The sequence below is a fragment of the Strix uralensis genome, chromosome 6 (genome assembly GCF_047716275.1).
Source record: "Strix uralensis isolate ZFMK-TIS-50842 chromosome 6, bStrUra1, whole genome shotgun sequence".
NCBI lineage: Eukaryota > Metazoa > Chordata > Aves > Strigiformes > Strigidae > Strix > Strix uralensis.
In genome coordinates this window covers 33,788,520-33,802,840 of record NC_133977.1, presented here as the reverse complement: position 1 = coordinate 33,802,840, position 14,321 = coordinate 33,788,520, and the positions used below count along the sequence as shown (strand labels likewise).

At 39.8% G+C, this 14,321-nt stretch overlaps 1 long non-coding RNA gene across 1 annotated transcript in view; it reads left to right on the top strand.

Moving 5' to 3' along the window:
• The window catches only part of LOC141945441 (uncharacterized), a 28,586-nt gene extending 14,876 nt beyond the window's left edge, over positions 1-13,710 (top strand). Inside the window, exons 2-3 of the long non-coding RNA XR_012629516.1 lie at positions 10,992-11,077; positions 13,555-13,710. This is a non-coding gene — a long non-coding RNA (uncharacterized LOC141945441). The remainder of the gene's footprint in view (positions 1-10,991; positions 11,078-13,554) is intronic.
• Positions 13,711-14,321: the final 611 nt, after the last annotated feature.

Sequence of the window (14,321 nt, the reverse complement as noted above, 5' to 3'; positions counted from 1 at the left end):
CCTGTATTAAGATGCCTCTTCCCAAATAATTTCCTAATTTTTGTGACTGCCTCCTGCTTAAGGGTCATGTGAACAAAGAGATGCTGAACCACTGTCACCTCTCCCTCTCCTATTTGAGCAGCAGAGGATCCAGCGTGTACATACTGTAACTTCACAATTTCCATAGCAACACCAGAAGGGTCTTGTTAACCACAGGTAGCGCAAACACTCGCAAAGGTTTTAAACCATTCTGCAAGCCTTGAAAGGAAGGTGCCAAATACACTGATTATAATTTAAAATTCCTGATAAGAGCATACTTCTAAGGTAGCAATTGAAAAAGGAAATCTCTTTCAGGTGGAAACAGTATTGCTGCTGTTCAGCAGTTGTAAGACAACTCCCTAAGGAAAATCTTCTACTTCTTATAACATGAAATATTATTTCTATAGTTAATATGAATCATGAGAGAAACTTTACTACAGAAAAGACCACATCATTTCATCTAGATAACTGTTGTTTTTCTATATATCTGCTATATAAAGCTATAACACAACTGACAGCCAAAGAGAAATAGAGCAGTAATGGTGCTATTGCTCCCTCTACTGTAAATATTCATTATTTCATATTACAGGTGATACAATCCAAGTCATTAAAAATAACTAATCAAAAAAACAGCAATAAAAAAAAATTATGTTTTTCAGAATGGCATAACCAAATTATTATGTTCCCTAGCAACGCAGTGGAAAGAATATTCAATGAAATAAGATGCCTTTTTTTTTAATGTATAAAAAATCAGCAGGTAGCTGTAGGTTTTAATTCTAGCTGTAGTCATAGGTAAGCATTAAATGGATAGTGGCATTCATTATCTTAAAAAAATAAACACATGAGAAAACCTTTCTGCCACAGATCATAGCCTTGTTTCCTAGTGGCAAAGGGAAAACAGAAATAATAAGTGCCCAGTGAGAGGTATTTTGACCTTCTGAACAGCCTCCCATTACGAACATCAGCACTGAAGAATTCAGGGAATTAATCAGGGAGAGAGGAAAATAAACAAGAAGGTGATTCATGAGGAGATTTACAGGGCTGAACTCTACGTGCACGGGAAAGCAGATTACTGAATAATGCACAGCCTTCCGTTACCAGAACAGCCTTATTTCTCAGCTCAGCAACCAAACGCGCTCATTGCTGAGGTGCCGGGCTTACACAGAAAGTCTTCAAACAAACTCTGATCCTCTGTCAAAGACCAAAGAGGCTGAACATAATTTTATCCAAACCATCTAAAAATAGATCGCTATTGAGCAGAGGACAGAAAGAAGTTGCCTCAGCACCAAATTGCTCTCTTCAGAGGCTTTATTTCTTTGCAACTAGAGATTTGTAATTTAAGAAAAAAGCCTCTTCCATCTTTTCTGCAATATTACAGTAATGGAGAAGGAGAATGTAGCCACTAGGTTTTAGTACAAAATTCCTGCTGGGAGGCAATTTAAAATTGCCTTCCCTCTTTCTGGGTCCCTGCTATGGCTCAAAGCAATCAGCAGCAAGGGGACTCCAGCAAAGGAGGTGCTGAGGGCAGGCATGTGCAGGAGCATCACCCCTGGACCTGGCTGGCATTTGCACAGGCAGCATCAGGTTTGACAAAGACCCCCAAAATCCACAGAACAGAGAAGACTCATACAACTCCAAATTTCCCAGCTATTTAGAGAGCAATTTGAAAGTTAATTGCCCTTTTATCCTTTCTCTAAAATATTTCTTTACAGGAAGGAGTGAGGTAACTTTCATTTCATTGAGGTAACTTTCATTTTAATTATGCAGGATAAGGCTCCTCAGCTGATTTGTTTTAACGCACTCTCCGCTGTTCAGTTTGGACAAAACTCCTCTTTTATTTACCACCAACTGAAATCAATAGAAAAATTCTCACCGATTGCACTGAGCTATGGATCAGATCTTTGCGCTCTGCAGCCTTTAAGGATCTGAAATTGTGACTGTATTTTAACATACAGAATTTTTTTCTTTTGTGCAAGAAAGCATGTGTCAGGCGCTTTGGGGAGTGTGTTTCAAGTGCCTTATTCACTCAGTGCTCTGCTGCTTGAGGAAGCATATGGCTCTTTGTGTTTGAAGTCCCATAAATCTGCATTAGTTTAAAATATATGAATGTGAATCATTAGCCTAAGATTTCAGAGCTAGTAAAAGAGAACATAAGTTCAATATCCCTTCTAAGCATTTCTGAATTTGACATTATTATGACTGACAATAACACCATAGCTGCATATTTAAAGTGTGTCACTGACCACTCTTAAGACAGCTTTTTCTAGGGATAAAAACTTCTTTTAAAGTTAAAAAAAAAAAATTTATATTTTTTCTGTTGAATCTTCACAGACAAATAGCTTGTGAAGATTACATACCTAAAATAGCAGCAGCACCACTTGAATCTAATTAAAACCATTTGTCAGAAACATATTTTAAAATTCAATGAGACCTGTACAACCAGCCTTGAGTTCAAACTACAATTATCCTGCCCTGCATATAATTAGAATCACAGGGATTAATGAGCACATACAATTACACATTTTTTTCCTCCACCCAAGTTTTTCATTTTAGAGGAGGAAGGAAATAAGTCATTGAGGAAGAAGGTAAAAAAAAAAAAATAAAAATTGTGTATTTCAGACTACACTAAAGTGAAAAGCATCCACAGAGAATAAAGGGGGTTTTTGTGTGAAAGAAAGAATTGGCAAAGTTTGGAAATGTTTCCAAAACTTTTACTTCGACACTGTCTTCATGACATGTCCAGAAAGATTTGAGATTCAGGTGTGCTTGTCTTTAGACACAAGGATTATTGTCTTAAGTTAGCCTTGAAAGTTCTAGATGTTTAACCACTGACTGAATTAACAAAAGCCATTTATTTCAAGAAAGAGAAAACACACATTAAAATACAAGGAGGCAAGATAAAATTCCTTCTTTACATGCACCTCCTTTCCACTTTGTTTATTCCTTATCTAAAGGCAAGAAAAAATGAAAGTGAGACGTAATGCCAAAGTGGCTTTTCACTACCTTAATGCTCCTCCTGCTTCAGGCTTTTACCAAGACCTTGCCACTATTGCAGCCCTTACTCTATGTTGGGTCACAAGGAACAGAACAGCTAGAAAATAGTGAAGTCTTACTAAAACCTCTCTCTCACCTTTTTCTTACCTCACCTGACATTTCTCCCATGGTGCTGCTCCAGCTGCTCCACATCACAGAGGATGAGCAGAACTAAATAGGATAAAATGCAAAGATCCTATATCTTAAATAACACTGCTATCACAAAAAGAGATATGGCCTGCAAAGATAAGGAATATCTTTTATTAGTTCAGCAGATATAATTGGGAAACACCAGATATGCTTTTGGGTGCATTAGACTTCCCTTCAGGCCTTTGTAATACTTTTCCCTAAAACGAGGTTTATATTCCCCCAAATATGTCTTGTTTTTCCCAGTAATACCATCTGACCTAAGAAAATGTAGCACGTTTTGCTACACCATTTGCCTTGTTTATACCTTTAGGTTGGATCGTCACAGCTACAACACTATAATGCTATGGCAAGATTGAATTAAATTCTACATTTGTTGTTAGCTTAGCAGCAGATTGGGCAGACACCGGCATCCTTTCATCACTCGAAAATAGTTCTCAAATAATAACCTTAACAGATTTCCAGACACAAAGAAGTCTGTGGTGATAAGAAAAGAAATCTGCACATCAAGTATATGTCCAAAGCTCAGGACTCTGATTTAGTCATCACGACTGCTGTTTTAATTCATAGGTGCTATGCAGTACCAAGGCTATGCCTTTTCATGGCTTCACATCCCTTTTCTTAACTTGATCCAACACTTGCCTTTTCACGGACTCTGGATACAACTAGATTAATTAATCTCATACAATCAATAAAGAATTTATCTCCCATTGGCATCATATAACTTGCTTCACTTGGTTTTCCCTGAGGCGATGCTCCTTTAAAGGCTTGATGAAGACTGAACCCACAGTACATAAAGTGTGGATATGCAGATTCCTTATGTTTTTATAGCCTTCCCCATATACATAATATATGGTGCTTGCACGGTGTGGGCAGAGCTGTTACTGACAACTTGTCTGTACACCAAATGCCTCTATTTGCTGTAAGAAATCCAACCTCTTTTTACAAAGCAAAAGGTAGAAAAAAGCAGACTCTGGCTGCAGCTAGGCTAAATACTCCGAAAGAGGCATTTTTTTTTTAGTTCAATCAACAGTAGCTTCCTTCCAATTTTCACTGCCAAGTCATTTCCTCCAGTGGTCGTTATGTTGTTATTTGTACAGTGATAACTGCTTTGCAGGAGAAGACGACGCTCTCCTTTCGCCAGAGTCAATAGGCAATGGGAGGACCACATCTCAGACCTGTGAGGACAGACTCACATGAAGGGGCTTTGTGCAGGCATGTTTGATTGTCTTTCCAGTGCCAGAAGAGAAATCAGGCTCTCATTTTCAAATGATCCAAAAGACAAAAGTAACACATAGCACAGGACAGACAAAAGGAGAGCTGAACTCTGTAATGACATAATTACATGATTGTCTAGTTTCACTGTGTATTCAAATACATCAGCTCTTTTTCTAAATTAAAGCTGTGATTTAGTAGCCTTCCTGACTAGCAAACAACTGCTATATAGCAAGATTTGTCTGTTATTTAAGTACCAGCATTAGACTCTATCCTTTTCAATTGAAGGCAATTGCTAAAATTTTTGGCTCCTTGCTTTTAAGCAGAAGTTGTTTTTGTCAATGCTTCTCTGCCAGCAGGGATCACCTGAGGCAGGACCCCAGCTTGTGCCCCTTTGACCACTTCATCTTCAAAGCCACGGACTTGCCCCACTGGGGTGGTCTTTCTCTCCCCCACCACACAGCTCTGCACCAGGGCACCCCATGGCTCCTCTCCCAGCAGCCCTGCAGCAGCCTCCTGCACCCCAGGCACCACCCTGGCCTACCTCTTCCTCCGTGCCCCATTTCAAGCCCTAATCTTTCTTTCAGGGAATTGTAATTTAGGTTTAATACAAAACTTCTTAAAGTACCTTATTTGATTTCATCTTGTTTAGGCAAAGGTAGGAGACAGACTTTCTGGACTTAAAGGATTTATTATGATAAGTACCTGAATTGGTAAAGAATTCCATTACAATAGACTTCAAGGTCATGAAAAGGCAAGGGTTTATCTTATTTTCACTACAAAGTTTGCAGTCATGTTGCATTTCTTCTTGCTTATCGAAAAGAAGCTCCAGAGGCTTTCTGAACCTTAATTAGATTAAAATAACGTGGTAAGAATGAACTCATTCTAATTTGATCATTTACAAGTCCACTTACTGAAATGAGCCCTGTGGCTAATTTGGAAAATAAACAAAGTGGCACTTTAACCCCAGTTGTCTTCTCCACTGTCCTTCCTCAGCATGGTAGAGCAAGAAACTCCTGTTTGAGTTGCAGAATTCTAAGACTTTTGAAACTGGGCAAGAAATAGTCATACTGGGCAAAATGTGGGACAGTAGGGACACCTAAACTTCAGAAAAACATATTGTAAAGCAGGGAGTTGAAAACACAATATCCTACTTACAGGCTGTCATGCACAGTATACAAAACTCATGGATAAGGTCCCAGGCTTAAGCCCTGATTGCAAGAAGATGACAGCACCAAAGGGGTCATTGATGCCTATAAGCAGCAGGATTGAACCCCAGATTACTCTTACAGAGTATTTCCATTTGGTTGCCACTTCCACTTGGGAAGTCCTTGCTAAAACTCTCCAGCTACTGCTCCCTCCCAGGCATAAGGTGACCAGAAGACTTGGTTTTTGCATGCTCAGCCTCAGTTGCCACATGCCCATCTCAAAATGTTACAGAAACTTGCTACTGCATGCAATAGCTCACTTGAACATGTGAAAAGTTTCTTTTTTTTTTTTCTTAATGCTGTTTAAGCAGGACTCATTTCAGAATTGTTGTACATTCATGCATTTGCACAGGAGACCTTATGATTTGAGACAGATAGATGACAACTGGAAGTGAGCACAAAAAGAGGTCAAAAGGAGAAATTTAACAGGTTCTTTGCAAGGCAATGGCCTTTTTTTTTTTTTTCACTCTGCCAATGTATATCCATTAAATAATTGGTCTGCTTAATCTTTTTGTGATAGTGAATAACCAACTCTGTTCTTGATTTTTGTGATATTATTCTTTTCAACTTCCTTTGTTCTTGCATGCACATACACATGTACAACTCTTCTACAAATTACCACCAGAGTCATCACTGGAGGGGATGCATGTGCACATAAATTCCTCCTATTTTATTGCCTATATTTACCGTCAGAATAGTATGAGGCTTTTAGAAGTACAAAGAGTCAGATTATTATTTCCATCTTCCATTCAGGATGCATGTTTCTCTACCAGTTTTTTTCCACTTTAATCAGTTTTCTTTTAAAGTATCTCAAGCAAGTAGGTTTTCCCATGAAGCACATTCTGCTGACATTTCATTACATTGGGTTATGTTCAAAACTGAGTCACACCCTTAGAAGAAAGTCCTGTGGAGATGCTAACAGATCTGGTTCAAAATTTAACAGTACCACTGACTTTTTTTACTACCCCTGAGGCCTTTCTGCAGCCTGCATGCCAGATAATTTATTCCATCAAATTTTCAATATTTTGTGACTGAGACTGATTTCAGTATTTCTCTGCTGATGTATTATCCCTTACATATTTCCCTTGTTAGCAGACAAAACAATGTGGGGAGAGAGGGTGAACTAGAGGTCTTCTGCCATTTACATTAATGGCACTAAAACTGCAAATATTAATATTGTTATTCAGTTCATTGAAAACAGGCTGGAATCTCATCAGAAATTATGATCTAGCAAAGAGAGCCTATTGTAAAACAATGCATTTTCTCTCTTGGCATCCTCTTTCTTTTCTCCAGAGAAAACACTGTGTCTATGCCTAATTTTTCTGGATATTTTTCTTACTTTCATCATAGAAATTAGAGGGAGGATAACCCTATTTTTCTCTGCCATGTTCTTGGTTTGGACCAAATCTAGAAGAGGTGCCAAAGATATTGATCATTTGTTGAGGCAATATGAGGATAATACCTTCACAAAAGATTGTCACATAGTAGAGAATGCAGAAGTAACTCTGCAAAACAGAGTAGAAAAAAAAAAAAGTTGTAAGCAAAAGAAAACTCACGTAGCAAGTGGGTTTGCTTACCATTTTCAGCATAAATATGCAAGGGATCTAAGGAAATTATGGATTCTGCTGCAGGACCCCATAATAAAGACCCAAAATCTCTCCACTACCTACAGAAAAAGACTGCAACAAAAGCTGATACAGAAAAAAGAGTCAGAAAATGAGAACAGTCACTCATTCTCTCCCATTCCCACCTGATGACCTTCCTGAAGGTCAACCCATTCCTACCTGAAGATCATCATTCAGCCCTGCCACCAAGCTCAAGTCCTTAAAAACAGGATCATATTTACCAGGAGTTTCTCATTAATTTCTTGATTTGTAACTTAATAGTTTGAAATAAGTGTTTCTAAATATCATATATTAGGCAAAAAGAGGTCCAGCAGACCAGTATTCAAAGAATGCTAAATCAATTAGCTGTGCTAATTGCTTCCACCAGTTTGCTGAAGAGCCTCAGCTAAACATAATATTGAAAGTATATTTCTCTTTGCACCACTGCAAAAGGATTTCCAACACCTCTCACAGAACAGCTGAAGCTATTACTGTTTTTATGCCACCATCCCTTGATACAAATTACAGCATGCTTCTCCATTTAGCAGCCTCTTTGCTCTCTCTTCTCTGCTGTTTCCCCCACAAGTTCTGTTTTACTATCATTTTTTGATTTAGTACCTTTCAGTTTCCCCTTCCAACTGTGCACCATTAAGACTCCTCTATTTCAGTCTTCTCCCCAGCTGCTGAAAATTATAATTCTTTCTTCTAGTACTTGGCTTCCTACCCTTTGATCCTTTTTTTGCCTTCCTAGTAAGCCACCTGACCCTTTCATACTTCCTCCACCCCTTTTTCCCTCATTCACATCCTTCTCTTCTTTCTCAACTGCTTTCATCTTTCTTCATCTTTGTGCTTTGGCTTCCCAGATTCTCTTCAGCTGAAAAGGTAAGATTTTTCCTAGAGTCTGATAAAGCCCTGAAGTCAAAAACATCATCTTTAATCTTATTTTCTAATTTTCAGTATGGATTCTATTAAAATGGAGTTGGGGTTTTCCACTTCACAGTATGCAGATGCAGCATTATCAGAGTTCTGGTTACGTGGTAAAGGGCTGAAGGAATTGAAAGGAATTAAAAGCCAAAGCAAAAATCAGATATTAGCTAAAATTATGTATAGATGTGGATGTACACACAGGTACACACAGCATCTCCATCTTTCATTATGCACAACTCTTTGTAACTCTCTGGTCTCTTTACATTAGCGATACAAAAAAAATTAATAAAATAGTTAAAGCAGACCAAACCAGGACATGGTTATCCAAACTGGCAGATTTCTGTTGGTGGGCAGAGAACTGACCGAACTGCACAACAGGAGAACAAGAGTCAGGAATGTAACATTTGCCAATGGCCTTTGTCACACAGCACATGCATGGGTAGGTGCTGTGCTTAGCTCACAGGTTCAGCAGTGTGGGCTGCCCAAACCACTCAGTGCAATCCCACAGAGGGATCTACAAAGGTAGAAGAGGAATTTACCTCACCCTCATGTTTCTCTTCAAAATTCTGAGTGGGGTAGATAAAAAAGAAGCTGAAAGCTTTTCCTACAAAAGAAGGAAAGCAGACTGGGTTCCCCAGACTTGTGTTCCTCCCAACCTACCGGTAACAAAAGGCTTATAAAACTATCCTGTTCTTCAAGATTCCCCCAACCAGCAAGTTCCCAGTTAAAACACAAGAAATCATGGCTAGAACAGGTAAATCAGCTTCACCAAAGCCACAGCAAGGAGAGGAAAAAAAAAAAATCTAAAACTTTTAGCAAAGAAAAATGTAGCTGCTCCCATCCTCCCTGCCTCACTTTCACCCCCGTTTAATCTCCTTTAGCTCACTGGAGTTGCACAAAGACATCAGCCTGTGTGAGATTCCTGGCTCAGCATGTGTACTTTGCTGGGCCAGTTTCATGGTGAGGTCTCTGCACAAGGCAGCGCTCAGACAGGCCTCATCACAAACCAAGGTCCAACCCTTTGTCAGGGCACCAGCTGCACGCTTGAACTTTATGAGGCTTACACAAAGGCTCAGATATATGTGAGAAATATTTTTAGGTTTCCATCAAGCAGTAAGCCCTCTAAGGTAATTGTAGCAGCACCTCTGGAAGAGGTTGGTTCTGCTGGGGAGGTTTCACAGAAGCTCTCCGTTGCTGAGCTGTGTCAAGGCACAGCCTTGGCAAATTTGCATGCTCCACATTCCTCACTGTCTGAGCCAGTCTCTGAGCACCACCTTCATAGGCTTTCTGGCTCATACTGTGTGTCTAAAATCAAGATACCAGTCTCAGAAAGATTATGCCCTCAGCAACATTTAAAACAGTCTCTTTTTCTTCTTTTAATTGAGTGAAAGTTCTGCTGGCTATTTCTTTTTGATATTAAATTACTAGTCATGGATCTGACTGATTGCTCTAAAACCTAGTGTCAACACCAACTGGATTATGTACATCACCATCTGCCTTAAGATTCATGACTGAATTGCTGTGATTTAATAAAATTGCAGCACAACAACCACACCAAAGTAATTCTTCATGTTTGCACTTAACCTGTGGGAAGCATGAGCAGAATCGTGTTAGCTTAAACCTCTGTGAATGAGAAAACACAGATTAATGTCTGAGTTCTACTTATAATGTTGAGGCCTCCTCTGCTGTACTCACTGAACTTCTGACACTAGAGGATCAACAATCCCTTGGCACTACTGTAATGCTGTTAGTCAATAATCTCTTAATGTGAGCTGTGGTGGGGAAAAGGACTGGGGGAGGGCAACCAGAACAAATACATTTGGACTGATATCACATGGGAACACAGCTGATTTTTGAGGACCAATGTGTTTTCACCTGCTGTGTCTCAGTGGATGGCAGTGCTCCTATCACATGTGCCAGTGGTTGTGAAGGCTTCGCTGCACCCATGGTTTGGGCTCTTGCACCTCCCAGTCATGTGCCAAGTAGCCCAGGAAGAAATTACGGCAGAGACTTTGGTGGCTAAGTCTCTGTGGATTCTCTGAGGGGGTGATACATGGTCCACAGATGTCCTCAAAGTAAATTTACTCCCAGGAATGTGCTCTCCCAAATTGCCATATAACCTTGTAGATCTGCAATGTAACACCAGCACACACAGACCTTTCTATGGAAAAATGTTCCAGTGGGCTGTTTTGCTCTTTTCTGTGCCTGGGAACACCTGGGCAGGTGCAGTGGGAGGCTGCAGTCTCCTCCCTGACAGAAGGATACAGGTAAGGGGAGTGAGGACCTCACAGAGGGCAGAAGGGAGAGATTGAAAGGCAGGGAGCAGTTACAGGTGTGAAGTGGGTGCACAGAACTGGTGTGAAGATCCAGGATGTCATCTTTTATCCACAGCTTGTCCACTGAATCTCCTTCCTCTGTCTTGCATTGACCTCCATTCTTTTCTCCCTAACTTCCAAAGCCAAGGCCAGAAAGGAAACCTGTGTTTGCACACCAGCATGGCAGAGGTGCTGTGCCTTCACCTTGCTGCTGAGAGGTACTCCCTGTGGTGCCAATTTGACTTAAGAAAAATGTGTGTTTGATGATGAGTTGAAAACATGTAAGTTTTTGATAGGATCAGTCATTATCACTGTAGTTGGCAACCTGTCGCACAATACCTCGTCTGCCTTCTCCCCAGCTAGCTGGGAAGTAGCTGCAGGGTATGCCCAAGGCTGGCAGAGCCAGTGTCCCTTCCCTGCTGCAGGTGTATAGCAACTTCTCTGCTGGGTGGTGGCTGGGTCATGGAGAGGGGAGAGAGAAAACTACTCACTCTGGCTGCTTTATTATCTGTTTCTCTTTGAAGCATGGAGTTTTCAGGAGGACTGGAGGGGAGGAATGACTGACAGATCCAAATGAACTGTGATAAACAGGCTCCCTCCTGCCACTCAGGTAAGCCTAGCAGCCATGAAATAAGAAAATCCGGCAACCAGGTCATAACTGTCATTTTTTTCTCATCCTGCCAAGTGTCAGAGCAGTCAGTGTTGCAGCAGGTGGCTCAGCGGTCATTTAGTGAGCGAGAGCACACTTTGCTTAAGCCATGGCCACATGCCATCCCTGTGTCATCCCACCTGCACCAGAGAATTAGGGAATGAAAAATTTGCAGCCTGAAGGAGATGCCCTAGCTAGTTTTGCTGCCCTAGTTAGTTTTGCTGCCCTTGGATTGTTAGCTTGGATGGCAAAAAAACAATATCAAGCAAGGAACTTACAGTAAATAATTGATTTAGACCTCCCAGGCTTGCTGAAAGATGTATCCTTGGGATGAAGATGGGAAAACCTGAGTTTCAAAAATGTATTCAGTATTCAAAACCCTCCACCTACATACATATTGCACCCTGCTAAGGTTGAAGAGCAGACAATATATGCAAGGATGTATGTTCAAGGCTATTGTTTCCCTTGGCTATGGCTACAAATAGAGAAATAATAAGCATTCAGTTCTCCACTCACTATTTAAGGATATGGTGATACAAAGCCAGCAAGCTCCTCTGCGTTGTCTTTCTCCCATGTCTTTCACAGACTATTGTTCTTTCCGAAAGACAGGATACAAACACAGCATGCCTCCACTGCTCGGGCAGTTTGCTTTTATTTTGTTTCTGTCAAAGGATCCCAGTGCTCCAACCCATGAAGGAGTGATTAGCCGCTCTTCTCTGCTCACCTTCTTATCAAAACATGGATTAAAGAAGGGTGAACCACTAGGACAAATTGGGGGAGGAAGGAGCATAAGCAGAGTTTTCCTAACCCTAGCAGCATGCATGTCCATACCAACCTCCCACCGACTTACTTCCGTTACCACAACGTGGTTACCACACAGCAGCTTTCTGAGACACTTCTTTTGCACACCTTGATCTGCTCATCATTATTAAGCTTTTGTTTTTATTGTAACATTACTGTTTCTCTGTAGAATAATTAAATACATTCCTATTAAACAAGGTTTATGAACTATTCTGCATAGCAAGAAATTACGGCAAGGAATAATAAAATATAAATCACAACAAAAATCACGTGGATTATTTAATCAAACCCCAATAAAACTTGTTTAATTTAATTTTCTCAAGAAATAAGTGTCTATATTTGCAGTTTTTCTGATTTAATTCATTCTCCATAAGCTTTGTTTCTGCTTTTAGCAGTCCGCAGAAAAAAAGTTACTGTGCCCATGTTCTATTGCATTTGCACCCTCTCAGCAGTGATATAAATGCTATTAAGCTCCCTTGACAGTTTGTCCAATATTTACAGATTATTGCTATGGGGTTTTTCAACGCTGGGGCAATACAAAATGTCTTAAAGGGAGAACAGAATGAAACATGATGTTTTTGTCATTATATTCTACTATATTACAGCACATAAAGCATGATTTAAAATTACCTGCCTGTTAAAGCCAGTTTAGATAACAATAGGTTTAAAAATAAATATGTATATCTAGATAAAAATCATTATGTATATGGAGTCAGGGTGAGTATTTCCATATGACTCTCAAATGGTTTCTGAGAATCCTGAAGGTGAGGAAGCCCAGGCATAGCTGTTCTTTTCCCAGGTGCTATGGGGAGTCTACAAAGAAGATAAAACAAATCTTCTGGTTTTAATTTATACCAAGCTCCTATGCCCTTTTATTTAATCAATGCTTAACCAACCTGAAAGGAACAAAGTCCAACTGCTGCTGAGGCCAGTGTCTCTTGCAGATTGTTTAGAAGTGTTAGACACAGGGTTCTCTGCGCCTTCTGTGCAGGGGGAAGAAGTTGGCCTTCTACTACTTCTTTTCCGATGGAGGAATCTCACTTTCTTTTGTATTCCTCCCTCAGAGCTTCCTGCAAGGCAGCATGATCCAGCCCTCAGTAATTAAGATGCCCATCCTCTTCCCACCACATTCAAGTACAAAAGCCTACTCTGACATCAATAAGAAAGAGGAAGTAATATTATTAGTGCTAATTGGTTAGAAACAAATCTCTCTGGGACATATAAAGCCTATTCACAACTTGAAACAGTTACGTAGGGGAGCATATAACTGAGCATAAGAACTTCATCAAGAAACCTCAGCAAGCCTGCAACCAGTTCAGCACAGACTTCTGCTAGTTAAACTCAAATAACCAGTACACTTTGGTGAATGACAATTTAGCTACATTGTTTAGCTTCTTATAGCTGTGGGAAAAAAAACAAAAACCAAAAACCAAAAAACCCCACAACAAAAAAACAAACCTGCTTGAAAGAAGAGAGTTGTATATTCACATTGTTTCACTTCCATAAGCAGCAGGCTATCTGCCCTGCACTTCCTGACCTTCAAAGCTATGCCAAGATGCAATTTTAGACAAAAGCATCAGGAAGGGAGAAAAACTTTGTATATAGAAATAAAATAACCATTTCTATTTCATTTGTAGACTAAAGCCACATGAAGAAGTATCACCAACTTTTGCTGGAAGTTATTTAGGATTCATGTCTGGACCAACCTCACTGCAGTCTACGTACAGTACAGTTCCTATTACCTGAAATGAAGGCACCCAGAAACTTGAAGGAAGATACAGGAATGATAATATTCCAATATAACAGCTTTTGAGTTGTACAATTTCTGTAGTTGTTCTGCTCTAATTACTGAATGATCCCTTTTTCAGAGTAGTACATTATTATTACTTACAGTTCTCTTTTGCCAGATATCTAGTTTATATCCACATCAATACATTTGTATCTGTTGTGTCATATACTGACAGCCCATAATTCAGAAGGTATGTACTGTACTTCTTGACTCTAACTCTTCATTCTTTAAAGTGTTTTGCATTTGAAGGTTTTTGACTGAAGCATCCAAACAATTTACAAATGTGATATGCAATCCATGGGAACTACTTGTAGCATATCTGTTTGTTGGTTTGGGACTAATATTATGTATCATTTCAGCATAAATGAACCAGGCCTTGCCATGACCCTGCCTTCCCTTGGAAAGCTTTTACATTTCAGAGCTCACATTACCTCCTGGAGTTACTGATTTTAGGCTGTCTGCCTAAAATCATTCCACTTGAATCATGATTTTAAACAGAGGATTTGGGGGATACACAAACATTGGGAATATATATTTTAACATAAAACAGGCCCTAATTTAAATATACAATTCTAGAAGCTGACAACACAGTTGGACATTCGAACCGTACTGTGC